The sequence below is a fragment of the Phascolarctos cinereus genome, unplaced genomic scaffold (assembly GCF_003287225.1).
Source record: "Phascolarctos cinereus isolate Bilbo 61053 unplaced genomic scaffold, phaCin_HiC Scaffold_3;HRSCAF=262, whole genome shotgun sequence".
Classification (NCBI taxonomy): Eukaryota; Metazoa; Chordata; class Mammalia; order Diprotodontia; family Phascolarctidae; genus Phascolarctos; species Phascolarctos cinereus.
Window position 1 is genome coordinate 221,003,357 of NW_027555736.1, and position 18,263 is coordinate 221,021,619.

An 18,263-nucleotide genomic window follows, 5' to 3' on the forward strand; every position below is an offset into this window, starting at 1 on the left:
CTGAAGCTTGGGACAGTATACCTCTCCACATTGGAAGCAGACTCTTACCTTAACAAAGTTTAAAACTCAAGTAATTGGCTCATGAGCAAGCAGTGCAAAAAGAGTCAGACTATATTATCTTACTTTGGTGAAAAGAAGATCAAAATATACAACCAGAAGAACAACAAAATCAAAGCTCCTACATCCAAAGCCTCCAAGAAAAATATGAATCAGTCCCAGGCCTTGGAAGAGCTCAAAAGGGATTTTGAGAAGCAAGTAAGGGAAGTAGAGGAAAAACTGGGAAGAGAAATGAGAGTGATGCAAGAAAATCATGAAAAACAAGTCAACAGCTTGCTAAAGGAGACCCAAAAAAATACTGAAGAAAATAACACCTTAAAAAATAGCCTAACCCAAATGGCAAAAGAGGTCCAAAAAGCCAATGAGGAGAAAAATGCCCTAAAAAGAAAAATTGGCCAAATGGAAAAGGAAGTCCAAAAGCTGAAGAAGAAATACTTCCTTAAAAATTAGAAGAGCAATTGGAAGCTAGTGACTTTATGAGAAATCAAGACACTGTAAAACAAATCCAAAAGAATGAAAAATTAGAAAACAATGTGAAATATCTCATTGGAAAAACAACTGACCTGGAAAATAGATCCAAGAGAGAATTTAAAAATTATTGGACTATCTGAAAGCCATGATCAAAAAAAGAGCCTAGACATCATCTTTCAAGAAATTATCAAGGAAAACTGCCCTGATATATTAGAACCAGAGGGCAAAATAGAAATTGAAAGAATCCACAGATCTCCTCCTGAAAGAGATCCCCAAAGGAAAACTCCTAGGAATATTGTAGCCAAATTCCAGAGTTCCCAGGTCAAGGAGAAAATATTACAAGCTGCCAGAAGGAAACAATTCAAGTACTGTGGAAACACAATCAGGATAACACAAGATTTAGCAGCTTCTACATTAAAGGACATGGAATATAATATTCCAGAGGGCAAAGGAGATAGGATTACAACCAAGAATCACCTACCCAGCAAAACTGAGTATAATCCTTCAGGGGAAAAAATGGTCATTCAGTGAAATAGAGGACTTTCAAGCATTCCTGATGAAAAGACCAGAGCTAAAAGAAAATTTGACTTTCAAATACAGGACTCAAGTGGAACATGAAGAGGTAAACAGGAAAGAGAAATCAGAAGAGACTTATTAAGATTGAACTGTTTACATTCCTGCATAGAAAGATGATATTTGTAACTCATGAGAACTTTGTCAGTATTAGGGTAGTTGAAGGAAAAAAATTATGATAGTATAGATTAGATAGATAGATAGATAGATATAGATAGATAGATAGATAGATAGATAGAGGCACAGGGTGAGTTGAAGATTAAGGGGATATCTGGAGAATAAAATTAAGGGATGAGAGAGGATTTAGGAGAAGAAAGGGAGAGGTAGAATGGGGTAAATTATCTCACAAAAAAAAAGAAAAGAAAAGTCTCACAGTGGAGGGGAAACAGGGGAAGGTGAGAGGGAATGAGGGAATCTTATTCTCATAGGATTTGGCTTAAGGAGAGAATAACATACACATTCAATTGGGTATGGAAATCTGTCTTACCCTACAGGAAAATAGGGGGAGAAGGGGACAAGAGAGCAGGGGGATGATAGAGAGGAGGGCAGATTGGGAAAAGGGTAATCAGAAGCAAATACTTCTGAGGAGGGACAGGGTCAAAAGAAAGAATAGAATAAATGGGAGGGCAAGATAGGATTAAGGGAAATTGAGTTAGTTTTTCACAACATGCCTACTAAGGAAGTGTTTTGCACATGAACAACCTATATTGAGTTGCTTGCCTTTTCAATGAGGGTGGGTGGGGAGGGAGGAAGACAGAAAATTTGGAACTCAAAGTTTTAAAAACACATGTTTTTAAAAAAAATGTTTTCACATGCAGCAGGGAAATAAGAAATACAGGAAATGGGGTACAGAAGTCTATCCTGCTCTACAGGAAAATAGAAGGGGAAGGGGATAAGAAAAGGGAGGGGGGAGAGATAGAAGAGAAGGCAGACCAGGGGAAGGGGTATTCAGAATTCATGCCATCTTGGTGTGGGGGGAGGGGTGAGAAATTTGGAACTCAAAAACTTGTGGAAGTGAATATTGAAAACTAAAAATAAATAAATTTATATATAAAAAAAGAGAACTACAGGAAGGCTTTGAGCATGTTGAGTGTATCTGTTCTGAAGGATTTGTGAGAGAATATAGAGAAGACTAGCACAGGGATATAAAGGTGTGGATGGATTGGGTACTGCACCTTTGGAGGGAGTATCCACATTTATGAGATTACAGATTTAGCAAAATATAAAAGATGCATGGATTCAAAAGTCATCACAGAGTTAGAAGTGGCTTCACATGTAATCTATCCTAGACCTTCTTCCAAAGAATGAATCACTGTCTTCAACTTCCCCCAAAACTAGTGTTCCATCCCTGCTTGAAGATATTCCTGGAGACCCATTCGACTTAGGGATAGTCTTAATTGTTAGAAGGATTATCTTTTTGATTTCTTCCTTGAATTTTCACCATTTGTTTACAGCTATTCTTTCTGGTGCCAAGTAGAATAATCTGAATCTTTCTTAGACTTGATACATACTGTATTAAAATATTTGAAAAATGCTACCAAGTCCCTTCCTTTTTCTAGGGTCAACAATGCCAGTCCCTTTGTCTAGTCATCGAATATCATTTTTCTGAGTGACCTCACTATCCCAAACATACTTGGATTCCCATCATCTCTCCTAAACCAGAATTATATCATGCCTTCTGACAAATGTCAGGGTACAGTGATACTATTGATTTATGTTCTCTGGACTAAGGGAGATGAAACCATATCAGCTCTTCTGGCTGCCACATCATCCTCTGACTTGCAGCCCAGGAACATCCCTAGATTTAAAAAAAAATGAACTATTTTATATATATAATTTTATTTTATTATATAATTTAGAGTTAGAAGAATCCTTAGAGATCATCTAATATGACCTCTCTTTTATGGATGAGAAAACTGAGGCCCAGAGATTTGCCCAATGTCAACATGTCATAAATTACACAGACAGAAGTCAAGCTGGTATCCTCTAACTCCAAACTCAACACATTTTCTACTATATAAACACTAAGCTATATCTCCCTATTCTGTAGCATTTAAATATATATATATATATATATATACACACACATATATGCATATATATGTATACATATACACATATATATGCATATATGTGTGTGTATATATATATATAAATATATATATATACACACACATATATGCATATATATGTATACATATACACATATATATGCATATATATGTATATATATATATAAACACACATACATATCTGTCTGTCTATCTATCTATCTATCCATCTAGACTTTACATGTATCCCTATCAAATTTCATCTCGTTAAATATAAAATCCCTTCCTGCTCTGCCAAGAATTCCCAAGACCCCCTGAGATCACAGAATCTCAGAGCTTGAAGGAACCTGAAAGGTTATCTCATTTGATCTGTACCTAAATAAGAATTGACAATGCATCTGACAAGTGGTCATCTAGGCTCTGCTTAAATAACTCCACTGCCAGATAACTCACTATTCCCCAAGGCAGCTCATCCTGTTTGTGGATAGCTCTGTTATAATGATTTTCCTTATGTTAACCAGAAATTTACTTCCTTGTAATAAGCACACTTTGCTCCAAATTCTACTTTCTGTACCATGTCTGATCCCTCTTTTAAATAAAAGCCCTTCAAATATTTGAAGGCAATTTATTTTGTCATACCTAATTCTTCTCTTCTTCAGGTAAAACACACCCATTTTTTAAGTTGAACTTCATAGTTCAGCTCCAGTCTTTTTATAATTCTGGTTTTTTTCCATGTATTTCCTAAACTGTGGTGGCCAGAACAAAATACCAGATATGATGTGGTCAAAAAATGTTGAGTATGGTATGAATATTCCTTATCTGAATGCTAAAACTCTATCAATGCAACCTATGATTATATTTTTCCATTACAGTCCTATTCTATTACTTACTCTTGTTTTGGAGTGATTATTGAGAACAATCATAATAAAATGGAAGTCTATCCATTCCTATCAAGTAGAAAGAACTTCTATATAGGTCTGTCGATTGACTATATGTCTGTCTATGGAAGACTAGTCTGCCTAAGTTCAAAGAGACTCATCAGCAGGTCAGCTGCAATATTAAGCATTTATCAATTTTTATTATATCACATGTGTTCCATGAAAATAACAAATGTGTTATTAATTAAAACATGCCAATTTTTTAAATACAAAATATGATTTATCTATGCTTGACCCATCTCGTACTTGTGCAATTAATTTTGGGATCCAATTGTAAGACTTTGCATTTATCCCTATTAGATTCAATCTTAATAGCTTCAGTCCATTTTTCAAATCTATAAAGTTATTTTTGCAGCAAAATTATGTTAACCAATGGTTAAAGTAGCTCTCCCAGCTTTTTACTATCTACAGATTTGAATCACAAGCCACCTGTGCCTTTGTTCAAGTCACCAATAAAAATGTTGAATTCAACAAGGTTGATGACTGAACTCTGTGTCCTTACACTTTCCCCATTTCAAACTTAATGTATAGTTTTAAATTTACTTATCTGACTGTACTATTTTCTGGCCCATATCATTTAGTCCACAGGATAACATGATAGATTTTGCTAAATACTTTGCTGAAGTACAAGTATATCCTGTCCATCATCTTCAACTACCATGATCTGTACCTTCATTCCTTCTTAACAGAGATGGCTATATCATTGATTTTATTCACCTTTATACATAAATGTTACCTCTGATTAAGAAACATAATAACCCTCACAGATCAAAGATTTATATCTTTCCATCTTTCATTGGCCTATACATCTTGTCTCTTCATCTTCTTCCTCATCATCTCTATTCATTTTATCCCCCCATGCACTTTCCCCCATTCCATCATCTTTGCTCTGACGTCACAATGATTCTTTCACAGTCTCGGCCCTTTGGTTAACCAGTTTAATTATACACTCATACTCCTGAAACCCTTTTCTTCTTATACTATTGTTTATCATTCTTTGCCACATCCCCATTTTGAGTTAGAGACCACCACCCCTTGCTTTCCCTACTCTAAATTGAATGCTGTTAGATGAAATTGGAAGAAATCACACAACTGCCCTACTTAGGACCATTACAATTGTACAATTGACAAGCAGTTGTCTTCAAGAAGTCACAACCTGTCTTCAAGGTCATTTACTTTGGCTAGCGTTGTGTTCATGTTCTCTTTTAATATTATTTCCTTTTGTTTCTGTTTTGCCATTAAGTTTATATTTCAGTATTTCCATATTCCACATTTGTTCATCTCTTTCACTTCTTTAGACAAGCTCTCCATCGTGTATTCAATTATTTTTAATCAGCTAATTGTGTTTTGAAATTCTTGATTGAGAGCTCTTAATTTTAAAATGCATTCTTTTTTTAAATTTTCTTCTTCATTTGTAGAATTTCTCATTATCATAATATGGTTTCTTTAATTTAATTTAATATGCTTTCTTGGGAGTCCACAGGATTATATATTTCAATAGGTACTGGTACATTTTGTTTTGTAATGCTTGGTAAGAATGCTTTGTAATTTCTTTAAAGATTTACATCCTTCTTTCTAGTTTTAGTATACTCTGTTGATTTATTTGCTTGTTCTCAGGACTTTTATCGAGGGTTTTTACTCTTGAAATCTTTAGTGTTTCAGCCTTTTTAATACATTCCCCATCACTTGCTTTCTGGCTCCTCCCCATTTGTGATTCTATACTTCCTGGAAGAACTGACCTATATCCTTGTCATTAATAGGCCCTGGAGGAGGAGTACAGAAATAGCCACATCCTACTTTTGGATCCCTTTCCTTCACTCTCAACAGAGCCATTCAAGCTAATATAACACCCTGATTTTTCCCTTGACTCTCTATTCCTCCTTGCAGTTAAACTGAATCAGTATCATCCAATTTTTAGTTTTGAGGAAGGGCAGAGATGGTGCTTAAAGTTAAGTCTTTCCAGTCAGGAAGGCCTAACCTTGATTCTTGGCTCAATAGAAGGGCAACTTTTTTTTTTTGGTATTTTTCTCCCTTTGTTATCTAATTGTGCAGAATCTATGCCTGCTCTTTATTATAGGGTTGGGCACAGTCAGCTACTGGGGTGCATCAGAATAATCCCCGAAGCAGGAAGGGATGCAAAGATAGGTCCTCAAAACCAGCCTGAAGGTCGACGTGAGCATTCTTGGTGTTAGAGCATTTTGAGGATTAGAATTTTCCGTCATTTAGTCACATTTTTAAGGTGTGTTCTGTGGATTTTCTTGTCTCATTCACTGAACTTTAATTGCTTCACATCTGATGCATAATTCTTTTTATCAGATGCTGAGAGAGTTAAATGGATTTCTGGAAAGAGTGACTAAGATGCCATCTTGCTGGTCACATAACTCAGAAGTTTCATGATTTTCCAAAGATTATTGATAGCACCTGTCATCAAATCCACCAGCTTTTCCTGCCAGTATCTTTTATCAAAGGGACACCAATTCGCATATAGCACACATATTTGTTGACTGAATATGACAAAAACAACCATGGCAAGATCATTCTTGTTGCCTTCTCTTATTCTTATTTTTCTATCTCGTACTACATAGCAGCCTGGCAAGTGCTCTGCACATTATATACACACTATAGGCAGTTAAATATCTAATTAATTAAGTAATTAATTTTAATGCTGCTAATGACCTGATTTAACAATTAATCAACTTTTGATACCTGATTAGACCCCCTAATTAGCATGATCATACCTTTTACATCATTATTTCTTGTAATTGCTCTATCTCCAACATCCAAACTTTGAACTCTCTGATCACAACCTGTACTAGAAAGAAGGCTGGATTTAGAATCAAAATGCTTGTATTCAAATCCTGGTTTTTGTACTTCAATTTGGCATGATCTAGCTAAATTCTTTAACATCTCTTGAGTGTTGGTAAAATGAGGGGATTAGATTGAATGACATTTAAGGGACCTTTAAGCTTTAAATTTCATGAACATTTGCCCACTCTTCCCATTATCTCTTATGCTAAACCTATTCATTGTCCTTTTGTGGACACTTGGCCCATCCTTATTCTACTTGCTTTTCTCCCCTTTATTAGCTTCAATTAACTCTTTACCTAGTCTTGGCCCCAGGATCCACTATTTAATCTATATTTCTTAAAAGACAAAGCTTCTATGCTTGGATAAACTCCACAATTCAGTTTCTCTGTAAATCATACTAGTAAATAATAGTATTTAACTACCTCTCCCTGCATAAATTTATGATGCATGACCTCATCTGGGTCCTCACTGCTGATTGACAGTTCTCCTTTACTCTTATTAACTCCCTGTCTCATTTCTTAAGGCAACTGTTCCAAACTTTTAGCTCTTTCTTCAAACTCCCAGCACTAATTAAATCTTCATATATACAGTAGATAATCTAACCTTCCTACTTCTCTGTTTACTAAGAAAATTGAGGCCAAGATAACCTCTCCTATTTGTTTTTCTTACAAATGCTACTAGAATAGACATCATAAAATGCCTTTGACATAGCAGGTAATTCCTAGAAAGTTGCTTGAGATACATAAAGGTTAAATGGCTTGCCCAGGGTCATATAGTTAATAATCTTATCTCAGATACTTACTAGCAGTTTGACATTAAGGAAGACCCTTAACCTCTCTCAGCCTCAATTTCTTCATCTATAAATGGAGGCAATAATATCACCTACAGTGGTTAGGACCAGATGAGGTAACATACATAAAGCATTTTGCAAAACTTAGTTTTTGTCACTCCAAGCACAGTACTCTGTCCATTATGCCAGCCTGACTGCAATGGATGAGAAAGGCAAAAAAAAATTAAGTAGATCAGCACATGGTTTTTAAGAATAGAAAGTCCAACAGACTCCCAGAAAGGTTTTTTTAAAAAAACTACAACAGCAGTCACATACAGCAATGGCTTGCAGCAAGGCTAATGGCATGCTTTGAATTTTGGTGATTGTAACAATAGAACTAGTTCATTTTGCTTCCCATTAAATAAGAAATCAAGAACTTGACAGAAATGCATCTCGGATAGGCATTCATTTCCTTTATCTTTTTGCAAGACAGATCAATTAGTAATTTTATGGTTGAAAAAGCTCATTTTTAAATGTTATGTGGGACTTGGTATAATATCAAACCTGGTCTAATGTCACCTTTATTAGCAAATTGAAAGTACTTTTACATCTGTTCATTCTATTAAAAAATGCTGGGGAACACATTTTAGACTACATAAAGTTTGTAACCATAAAGTGAAAACCTGCACCGAAACTATCGTGTTGCATAATTAACCCAAAAGGAACAGTGGAGGAAAAAATGGCAGGTATCAGGCTTGACTGTTTGCTGCTACATTTACATTTGTAAACCCAGCCATTGAAATCCTCCCAAACAGGTGTGTTTGCCAGTACAGATGGCCTTAATGAGGGGCCAGGAAGCTGCTCACCACTTCCCCAGCTCTCTACCTTCTGCTGTGTTTCAGCTCCATCTCACAAGCTAATTTCAGTTTGGCTGGATTGGGGCCTCTCCGGGAGAAGGCCAAGGACACACACAGGTGCTGCCGGGTATAAAACAGGTTCAGTGCATAGAGCCTGCTTACCAGTGAGTCAGTAGTGAAGGGAGCCCTGGCACCATCGAAGACATTGTTATTCTGGGTGTCAAACCCTTTAGGAGTGGTAAAGATCCTATGACATCTTTTTAAGAGAGCAGAGATATTTTTAACCTCAGTATGACACTCTTATAATTCTTTTCTTCCACTTTAAATTCCACCAAACCCATTTTCCCACTCTCACACTGACTATTCTTCATTTGCTCATTCTGTATCATGTAGTTGATAAGCAGATGATGGTGATGATGATAGCTAATATTTACATACCAATTACTATGTGGCAGACACTGTGCTAAACACTTTATAAATATTATCCCATTTGATCCTCACAACAACCTCGGGAGGTAGGTGTATTATTATCCCCATTTTACAAATGAGGAAACTAAAACAAACAGAGATTAAGTGACTTGTTCAGGATCACACAGCTAATAAGTGTCTGAGACTAGATTTGAACTCAGGTCTTCCTGACTCCAGGCCCAGCACGCTATCCACTGATAAGTGGATGCTGTATTGCCAATGGCACTGAGTTGCTTTTCAATAGTTGAGGATGTTGTGTATGTATGTGCATATACAGACACATGTTTGGGGAGTATTATATTTGTAGGAGAATATGAGATCTTTGGGGAGTCACCAGAAAGACAGCTATTCTGGAAGGACATTGTGTTGGCAATTTTTTTTTGAATTTAATTTTTCTCTGTATGTGATTGCAAGGTGAGTAAAAATAATGTGCCATTAACACTGACAGGGTGGTCATGTTTAGGTAGTTCTATAGGCCAAATAGAATATGACTGCCTCATGAAAGGGATCCTGGCAAACAATTATTATGGAAATGGTGGTTAAAGTGTGTGGGGGGCGGGGGAGGGTGTCTTCATGAGGAATATGGAATTAAATGCAGTATCCCCTTTCCTTACAGCTTCTTCAACTGTTTAATGTTCCATTTAGTCCCTGAATTACATGAATATTAGGCCAAAGGTCATAGGCATAGCCATCATGTATGTAATGTGACTTAAAGAACCTGGAAAAATCCATTTCAAAAGATTTACCCACCAGATTGCCATGGTGCTTGAAATTGCAACTATTAGTTTCTTCTTTGGGATAAGGCATTATATCTTCAGGAGGTTCTAATTAAAACAAAAGTTGGTTAATATATTAAGCTTCCATCAGAAGCACATCAGACAGATATCAGATCATTTAACTTTTCCCTAGCACAGAGTAGGGACAAGTAAGCTTACGTTGACAAGGAAAGTGGCAGGGGACAAAATAGGAAGCAGGAAGTGGGATGGAAGGCAGAAGGAAGAAAGGTCCAGGGCATGGGACATTGGAAAATATGGCAGGGACAGAAGAGGTAGACATGAAGAAAAACTCATGCTATATCACAATGTTATCTAAGAGCAATCCTAGTCCTTAAGGACATATGATTTCAGCATGCTATACTGGGAAAAGAAATGGATGAAGAATTGGAATATCCAAGAAACATATAGTATATTACAGCAAATCACCTTCTGGTCAACCAGTATGCTGTCCATCAGTAAACCACGTCCAAGCTATATGTATTAATGGACCACTTTACAGGATGATATGTTATACCTGGAAGGTGCCATTAGAGATCATGTAGTCCAACTTTCTCATTTGACTGATGAGAAAAGTGAGGCTCAGAGAAATTTATTCCAAATCATCCAGGTAGTAAAACTAGGATTCAAACTAAGTCCTTCCAATTTCATATCCAGGGAACTTTTTGCCACACCTCATAGTCTTCTTTGGGGGCTGTTCATCCAACTACATTTCATAATACGAGCAATGAATCTTGTTCAACTTGTGTATGTATGTGCTTCTTCACTGTACAACTCACTAGACTGAGCTTCCTGCATCTTGATAATGAAAGCACAATGTGATCTACAAATAGAAACACCCGCAGAGTTTCACCATTCCTCTTCAATTGTGCAGAATCATTAAATGACAAGTTATTATATTTAGTGCTGGAAGGAAACTTAGTTGTTACCTAGTCTAATCCCTCATTTTACATAGACCTAGAAAAGTTAAGTGACTTGTCCAACATTGTACAGGTAGATGCGACTGAGCCAGGATATGAAGCCAGTTCCATCTGACTCTAAAACCAATGCTTTTTTGACTTTTGTATCTGAGATTGGGTCATTGCTATGAATTTTAACATACATAAAATGCAAATACAGGGTGGGAAACATATATAAATTTTAACTAATCTGTGGTCATTTTAAAGTGGGATGTATTAAAGAAATGATTTGTCTTAATGTATTGACAACCTAATCATTAGATATTTGTGATATAATAGAACAGGCATTTAGTTAGAAATCAGAAAAACTGAATTCTAATCCAAGCACTGTTTTTAACAAGTTCCCTGACCCCTCTGAGCCTTACCTTTCTTCTCCATAAAATGGGAATAATAATGCTTGTCCTTTCTACTTTTATCACAGTTTGTTGACTTAATGTCTTTCTTCAACCTTTAGCTTTGACTTCTACAATTAGCTATTTAAAAAAATTGAGACCAATCATGTGCCTCCAATTGCAAGAAATGTATTAGTTCCTGAATGGCCTGCTGCAAAATAACATAACTACTTCAAGACAAGATATGAAGACTACTGTTTCCAATAAAACTATAGGAAGAAAAAAATTCAAGAAGTCGGAGCGAATTTTCAATTCTCGAATCTGGCCAGCACAGGTATCTATGTGGTCCATGACTACTAATGCTTCCAAATGTCTCTAGAGCAACTCAATTCACTCTCACACCAATTTCAGCCCTGACTTTGAAGGTAGAACTAACTTCACTTAGCAAGTGAATAATATTGCTTCCTATGTGTAATTGTATTCATCCCATTGACATTCTTACGTACCAGAAATATAAAAGTGACCAGTTCATCTCCAATCTGAGATGCTCTATTATATCTAAATATCTATTTGGTTACTCTTCCTTTTACATGATTTCCTTTCCTTACTTTTCTTATTCTGAACACTTGCTCCTGCTCAGTATAATTTGAAATCCTAGGTCTTATTTCAAAGGTCTCAGACTTGAATGTAAGTTGTTCTAGAATAAAGAATATTGAATCCAAAATTAGTGTTAGATCTCAAATTGACAACACAATCTTTTTGAAATGGTGAAAACTTTATTTTCAAGCAAATCTGGCAGAACCCATGGAAAAAAATCTTGTAAAATAACTTTTATAAACTATAAATAAGGGTGGTGGTACACACCTCTGATCCCAGCTGCCCAGGAAGCTGAGGATGGTGGATACTTTGAGCTCAGGCATTCTGAGTGTCAGTGGGCTGACTTATAGGGTGTCTTCACTAATTTTGGCATTAATATGGTGAGCCCCTGGAAGTAGGGGTGGCAACAGATTGCCCTAGGAAGATTTAAAAGGCCCAGAATAGGAGCAAAATAAGTCAAAGCTCCTATGTCAACAAGTGGGATCTGGCCCATGAATAACCTCCACATTTCCAACCTGGGAGAGATAGGAAGATACAGGCTTAAAAAAAAATGCATGCTACTAATGGTCTCCATAATAATTCTTAGAATTTATACTGTGCTTTAAGATTGGCAAAGTGTTGTAATTCATTGTTTCATTTCAGCCTAACAACATTCCAGAGAGGTAGGTACTCCAGATATCATTATCTCCATTGTAAAGAAGAGGAATTTGAGGTGAAGTGAGTTTTATACGACCACACAGCTAATAAGTGTCGAGTGGATTTGAATATAGTGCTGCTCTTAATTCCAGCGTTCTGTAATGCCATGTTACCTCCTATACTACATAATATGTGAGTGCTTCTTAAAAAAAACTTAGTGTTTAATTCTATAGATAACAATGTTACATTAAACTTATGAGTGAATAGGGTATTGTTATCAATAAGTATCTCATAATTGGTAAGAAAATTGTTTTTGATGGTTCTATCACAATAATTTTAATTTTCCTTTTGACTTATAATAAGCAACTCATTTTTAGTTTATCTTTTTTTTGGTGAAATTTTGAGTTTTATTTATAAATGCTTTGTGTCTTGTTAATACCTTTAAAAGTTTATAAGAACTACTGAATTACTCTTTAAAATAAAAAAAACCATACCATATACTATACATTCGGATGACTAGAACATTTACACATGAAAAATAACCAATAAGTTTGCACCTTGTTTGAATATTGAATCCCAAATTTAACAAAACAGAAACATATACAAAATATGGTTATAGCTACCTTGAAATTGTTATTATATTTCATGATATATTGAGGATTTATTATTTAAATTAGATATATACCTATGATTTCATCATCAAAGTTTTAATTATTAACTTTTTTTTGGTTTTGTTTTCTTGTCTCTTCACATTTCCTCACTATACCCAATTATCCATAATAGACATAGGTGGTGCAGTGGATAGAGTGCAGAGCCTGGAGTCAAGAAGACTCATTTCATGAGTTCAAATCTGGCCTCTGAAACTTACTAGTTGTGTGACCCTGGGAAAATCACTTAATCCTGTTTGTCTCAGTTACCTCATCTATAAAATGAATTGGAAAAGGAAATGGAAAACCACTCCAGCATCTTTGCCAAGAACACCCCAAATTGAGTCATGAAGAGTCAGACACAAGTGAAATGACTGAACAACAACAAAAATATAATAAAAATAACAAGATTGGAGTCATCAAGTATTTCCCATGCACTCTGCCAAGACAGACCAACAATCAGCTGAGCATGCATCACAAATTGTTGTGTGTGGTCAGGGGTTAATTCTAGAACCCTAAAAATTCAGCATTTTGGTCATGTGATTGAGTTGTTTATTTTGTCAGTTTTCCATGCCAGATGAATGCACATATTGCATGTGACCAACGCAGCAATCTAAGTGGGTGGGTTTAGTGTGAATGCTCTTTTGCCATGTAACTGTTTTCTTCCACACCAAATTCTGTGAACAGCTATCTTGTGGAATCTCGAGGTATTCGAAACATATAAACTCCTTGAGAGAAGAGACTATTTCTTTTTTGTTCTTGTACTCATAGAACCTTACACTTAGTAAGTACACTTAATAAATATTTGTTGAATTTAATTGAATTCTGCAAAGCAATATTTGAGAAATATTGGTCTTAACTAACTGCCTTGGGGAAGAAGGGAGAGGGAAAAAGCATTTATTAAGCTCCTACAATATGCCAAGCACTGTGCTAAGTGCTTCTCATTTGACCTCACAACAACAATGGGAAGTAGGTGCTTCTATTACTCTCATTTTACAGTTGAGGAAACTGAGGGAGACTGATGTTAAATGACTTGCTCAGGGTCACACAGTTAGGAAGTGTCTGAGATCAAAATTGAACTCAGGACTGACTGATTCCAGGCTCAATATTCTATCCATTATATCATCTACCTGCCTAAGGAGATGAGATTCAGAAATTTAAAGTTTGTTCAAAGTCACCCAATTTGAGCGGCATAGCCTATACCAAAATCAAAGTCCCTTGACTCCAAGTCCAGTTGCTGTCCCCATTACACACTCTCCAGTGCACAAGTCAGTCAGGCAGCCCTTAAAGCCTCCTTCTGTCAGAGCTTTTGTGACCTTCACGCGTCTCCCTTGCGATATTGTGGGTAGAAGTTTCCAAGGTCTTTCAGTTTTACTAACAGCAACAGCCCTTGCTCCTTTGTGATCCATTTTACTACATGGAGTTGATGAGGGATGGGATGCTGAGAGTAGAAAGCCAGATTGCTTCTGTAATTGACAGTTTTGTCTCCCAGCAGATGGCTGTAATCTCCTGCATGTGCCAAACACAAGCTCTAGGACTTTTGAGTTTGTAGTGAAAACAGAAAGAACAAATATTTATCATAATTACAACATTTGTTCATTGGATATAGTTTCACAGTCTCTTTATCCTTGATGATTAGTAAAATACAGGGTGGCATCTTTCCCCCCCCTTTTTCCAGATGAAGGAAAGTTTATCAATATTTTTGACATGCATTCCAAGCTTTACCAAATTAAGGATAAGTCATAGAGAAGTCCTCTTTATATTTTTTCCCCCAGAGAGTAGATACATAAAACCATTTTTAGTGTTTTGAATCAAGGATTCCAGTCACCAACTCAACAACTCCAGCATTTAAACTAAAAAACTATCAGTTGTAATATGCATTTCCCCTCATTCTACTAAAGCCATGTTTAGTTGCTCAATCTTGGATCTCCCAAATAACTTTCTTGATTCTATTCTGCATATAGTCTATAAGACTTATTTACTAGGTTATATGACTTGGACATGGATAGCACCAATGTATCATAGCACTCTTCCCTTCATAAGTTGTTTAGTAGCATTTATATAATAGGGTATTTAGGTGGTACAGTGGATAAAGTGCCTGGTCTGGAATTAGGAAATGGTGTTGTTTAATCATTTTTCAATCAAGTCTGACTCTTAGTGACCCCATTTGGGGTTTTCTTGGCAGTGATACTGGAGTGGTTTGCTATTTGCTTCTCCAACTCAATTTATAGATGAAGAACTGAGGCAAACAGGGTCAAATGACTTGCCCAGGGTCACACAGCTAGTAAGTATCTGAGGCCATATTTGAACTCAGGGAGATTACTCTTCCTGACTCTAGGCCTGGCACTCTTTCCACTGCACCACCTACTTGTCCTCATAATGAGACATTTATTAGTTATGTGACCCTGGGCAAGTCACTTAACCCTCTTTGCCTCAGTTTCTTCATCTGTAAAATGAGCTGGAGAAAGAAATGGCAAACCGCTCCAGTATCTCTCTGAAGAAAACCCCAAATGGATTCATGCGGAGTCAGACATGACTAAAACAACTGAATAACAAAAATGCAATTAGCATGTGGATGATCTACTTACACCAAAAGCTATTGGGTCACTTTGAATAATTAATAATTCCTAATTCAAGGAGTAAGGCTTTAGCTTAAAATCTGAGGCTTTCTACCGAGTATGATTTTGTAACTGTTTGTGATAACAATAAACTGAGCCCAGAGTTGAACAGGAGAGTAGGATGTCTCTCTAAGAATTATGATGCTTTTTGAATGACATCCCTTTTCTCCCCAATATCTCATTGAAACAACAATCAATCTTATTAACATTTACAATTAGCTCACATTGTGGTGTATCAGCCAGATAACAAATACAACCTCTGAAGAATTTAACATATCCTACACAGAGGGCAATGTAAAGGTGTGTGTTGGAAGTGAGAAGGCTGCGATGTGTAACCAATGAGGAACTCCAAAGAACAGGAATAAAAGATGTTTCAAGGACAGAAGATGAGCTCATGATGCAGTCAGAATAAGAGATGTTAGGAAAGAAACAAGAGTGCTCAACTGGTGCTTAAAAATGTCCAGAGAAAGTGAGAAAGGCCTCTAGCACACTGGATGGATCTCCTTTACCTTTGTGCAAAATTGTGGCAAGATATGTAGAAGAGTCCACAAGATAGAGCAGCTAGGTGGCGTAGTGGACAGAGCACTGGCCCTGGATTCAGGAGGACCTGAGTTCAAATCCAGTCTCAGATAAGATATTTGACACTTACTAGCCATGTGACCCTGGGCAAGTCACTGAACCACAAATGCCTTGTAAAAAAAAAAAAGAGTCCACACGAAACAGATCTTCTACTTATTGACACATGATCTTATTGCTGAATTTTATTCTCTTTTGCTATTAACAGCTCTCCACTCTCTAAACATTCTTTATCTCCTTTCCTGGTTCCTCATTCTCCTCTTACCTTTTAAATGCTGGTCACCCCTCAAGGTTCTGACACCTGACAAGTAATCTCATTTGTGCCTTCTAGGCAAATGTCTCTCAAATCTCTATTATCACTCCCCAATAACTCTCCAGAACTCTAATATTTTTAGCTATTTGATGAATATTGTATATCCACTTGGATGACCTCAAGCTCAACATGTCTAAGGCAGAAGTCTAACTATCCTTTCCCCCAAGTTCCCCATTTCTATCCTCCCAGAAATCGAAAATCTTCCAAGACACTTTTCCCTCCTTTCTACTCCAGTGCAAAAATACACTGCAGATTATTGACTCTTCTTACCTAGACTAGCCTCCTAACTTTAGTCTTCCCTCCATTCTATCCTCTCTTTCGTTCATCCTTCAGACTTAAGTAGTCTTCTTAAGGTGCCACTTCAAACATTATTTCACTCCTCAAAAATCTTCAGTGTATTGAATAAAGTAAAAACTATCAATCCATTTTCAGTTTCTCTACCATCATGGAAAATGGGGAAGGCATGATAAGACTCATGACTTACTTAACAAAGGCTTATTTTTAAAAGGTCAGTAGGATCTCAGCTCTGGTCTAACAGGTCATCCTGTAAGGAGACAGGGTGGGACATTCCTCACCTGGGAACTCTATGATCCATAGCAACAGACAGACTGATGTCAATGACTAGGTGCAAATGGTAGAAGGCCTTACAAGGAGCCTGAAACCAGCAGTCTCCAAAAATCTAACTGAATTGTCAGGGACATGATGAGAGACAGCATCAGCTACCATTTGTGGTTTGGAAAAGGAGAAGAAAACAGAATTGAGCCAAGGCCAGCACCTGTATTAGGCAAAAAGGACACTAAGGCAGATGATAGAGAGCCATGGTACTAGTATCATCCACCCCATTACAAAGGACATTGACACTGGCATCCATACTACAGGGGAAACAAGACTAAATAGAACCTGCCCACTGCACCTAAAAATGATGGAACTGTTAGAGCTTGGCCATAGTACAAAGCCCTAATCTAGAAGATGAGGCTAGAGATATAAACAAACAGACAAACACATCGAACATAATGAACTGCTTTGGTTTAAGAAGAACCCAAGAGGTAAACCCTAAAGACATTTATAAGTATGCCCTCAGAAAACATTGATTATAAAGATTCTAAAGTGGTTGGAAGCAATAAAAGAAGATTTAAAAAACAAAAATTGAAGCTCTTGAGAAAAAATAGATGACCAAAGTTAATTATTTTTTTTTAATTTTTTTATTAATTTATTTAGATTTATCAATAATCACTTCCATAAGCTTTTGAGTTTTTAAATTTTTCTCCTCCTCCCTCCCCCTTTCCTTCCCCAAGATGGCATGCAATTTGATATAGGCTATTCATATACATTCCTATTAAACATATTTTCACATTAGTGGTGTTGTAAGAATTAGAACCAATAGGAGGAACCACCAGAAAGAGGAAACAAAACAAAACAGAGGAAAAAAATAGCAAATAATATGCTTCGATCTGCAAAGAAAGAAGTTTAGAACAGAAGGTAGAAAACCTCATTAAAGCAGACTCTGAAAAAACAAAAGGGGAAAAAGAAAACTCAAGTATTACATGAAATAACAAGACATATTAAAACAAAGTCAAAGAATTGAAGATTTAGTGCGTGGGAGGTATTTACTATCAAAAGCATCTGACCTGGAAGATAGATCATAAAGAGAGAATTTAGTAAACATGAGAGTTTCTGGAAACTCTGACCAAAAAAACCTTTTGAATACCATATGAAAAAAAAAACTTTCCTGGGACTAAAGGATATTATGAAAGCAGAAGTAATCTATAGGTCATTTCTTGAAAAACATTCCAAATGGAAAACATCCAGAAATGTCAATG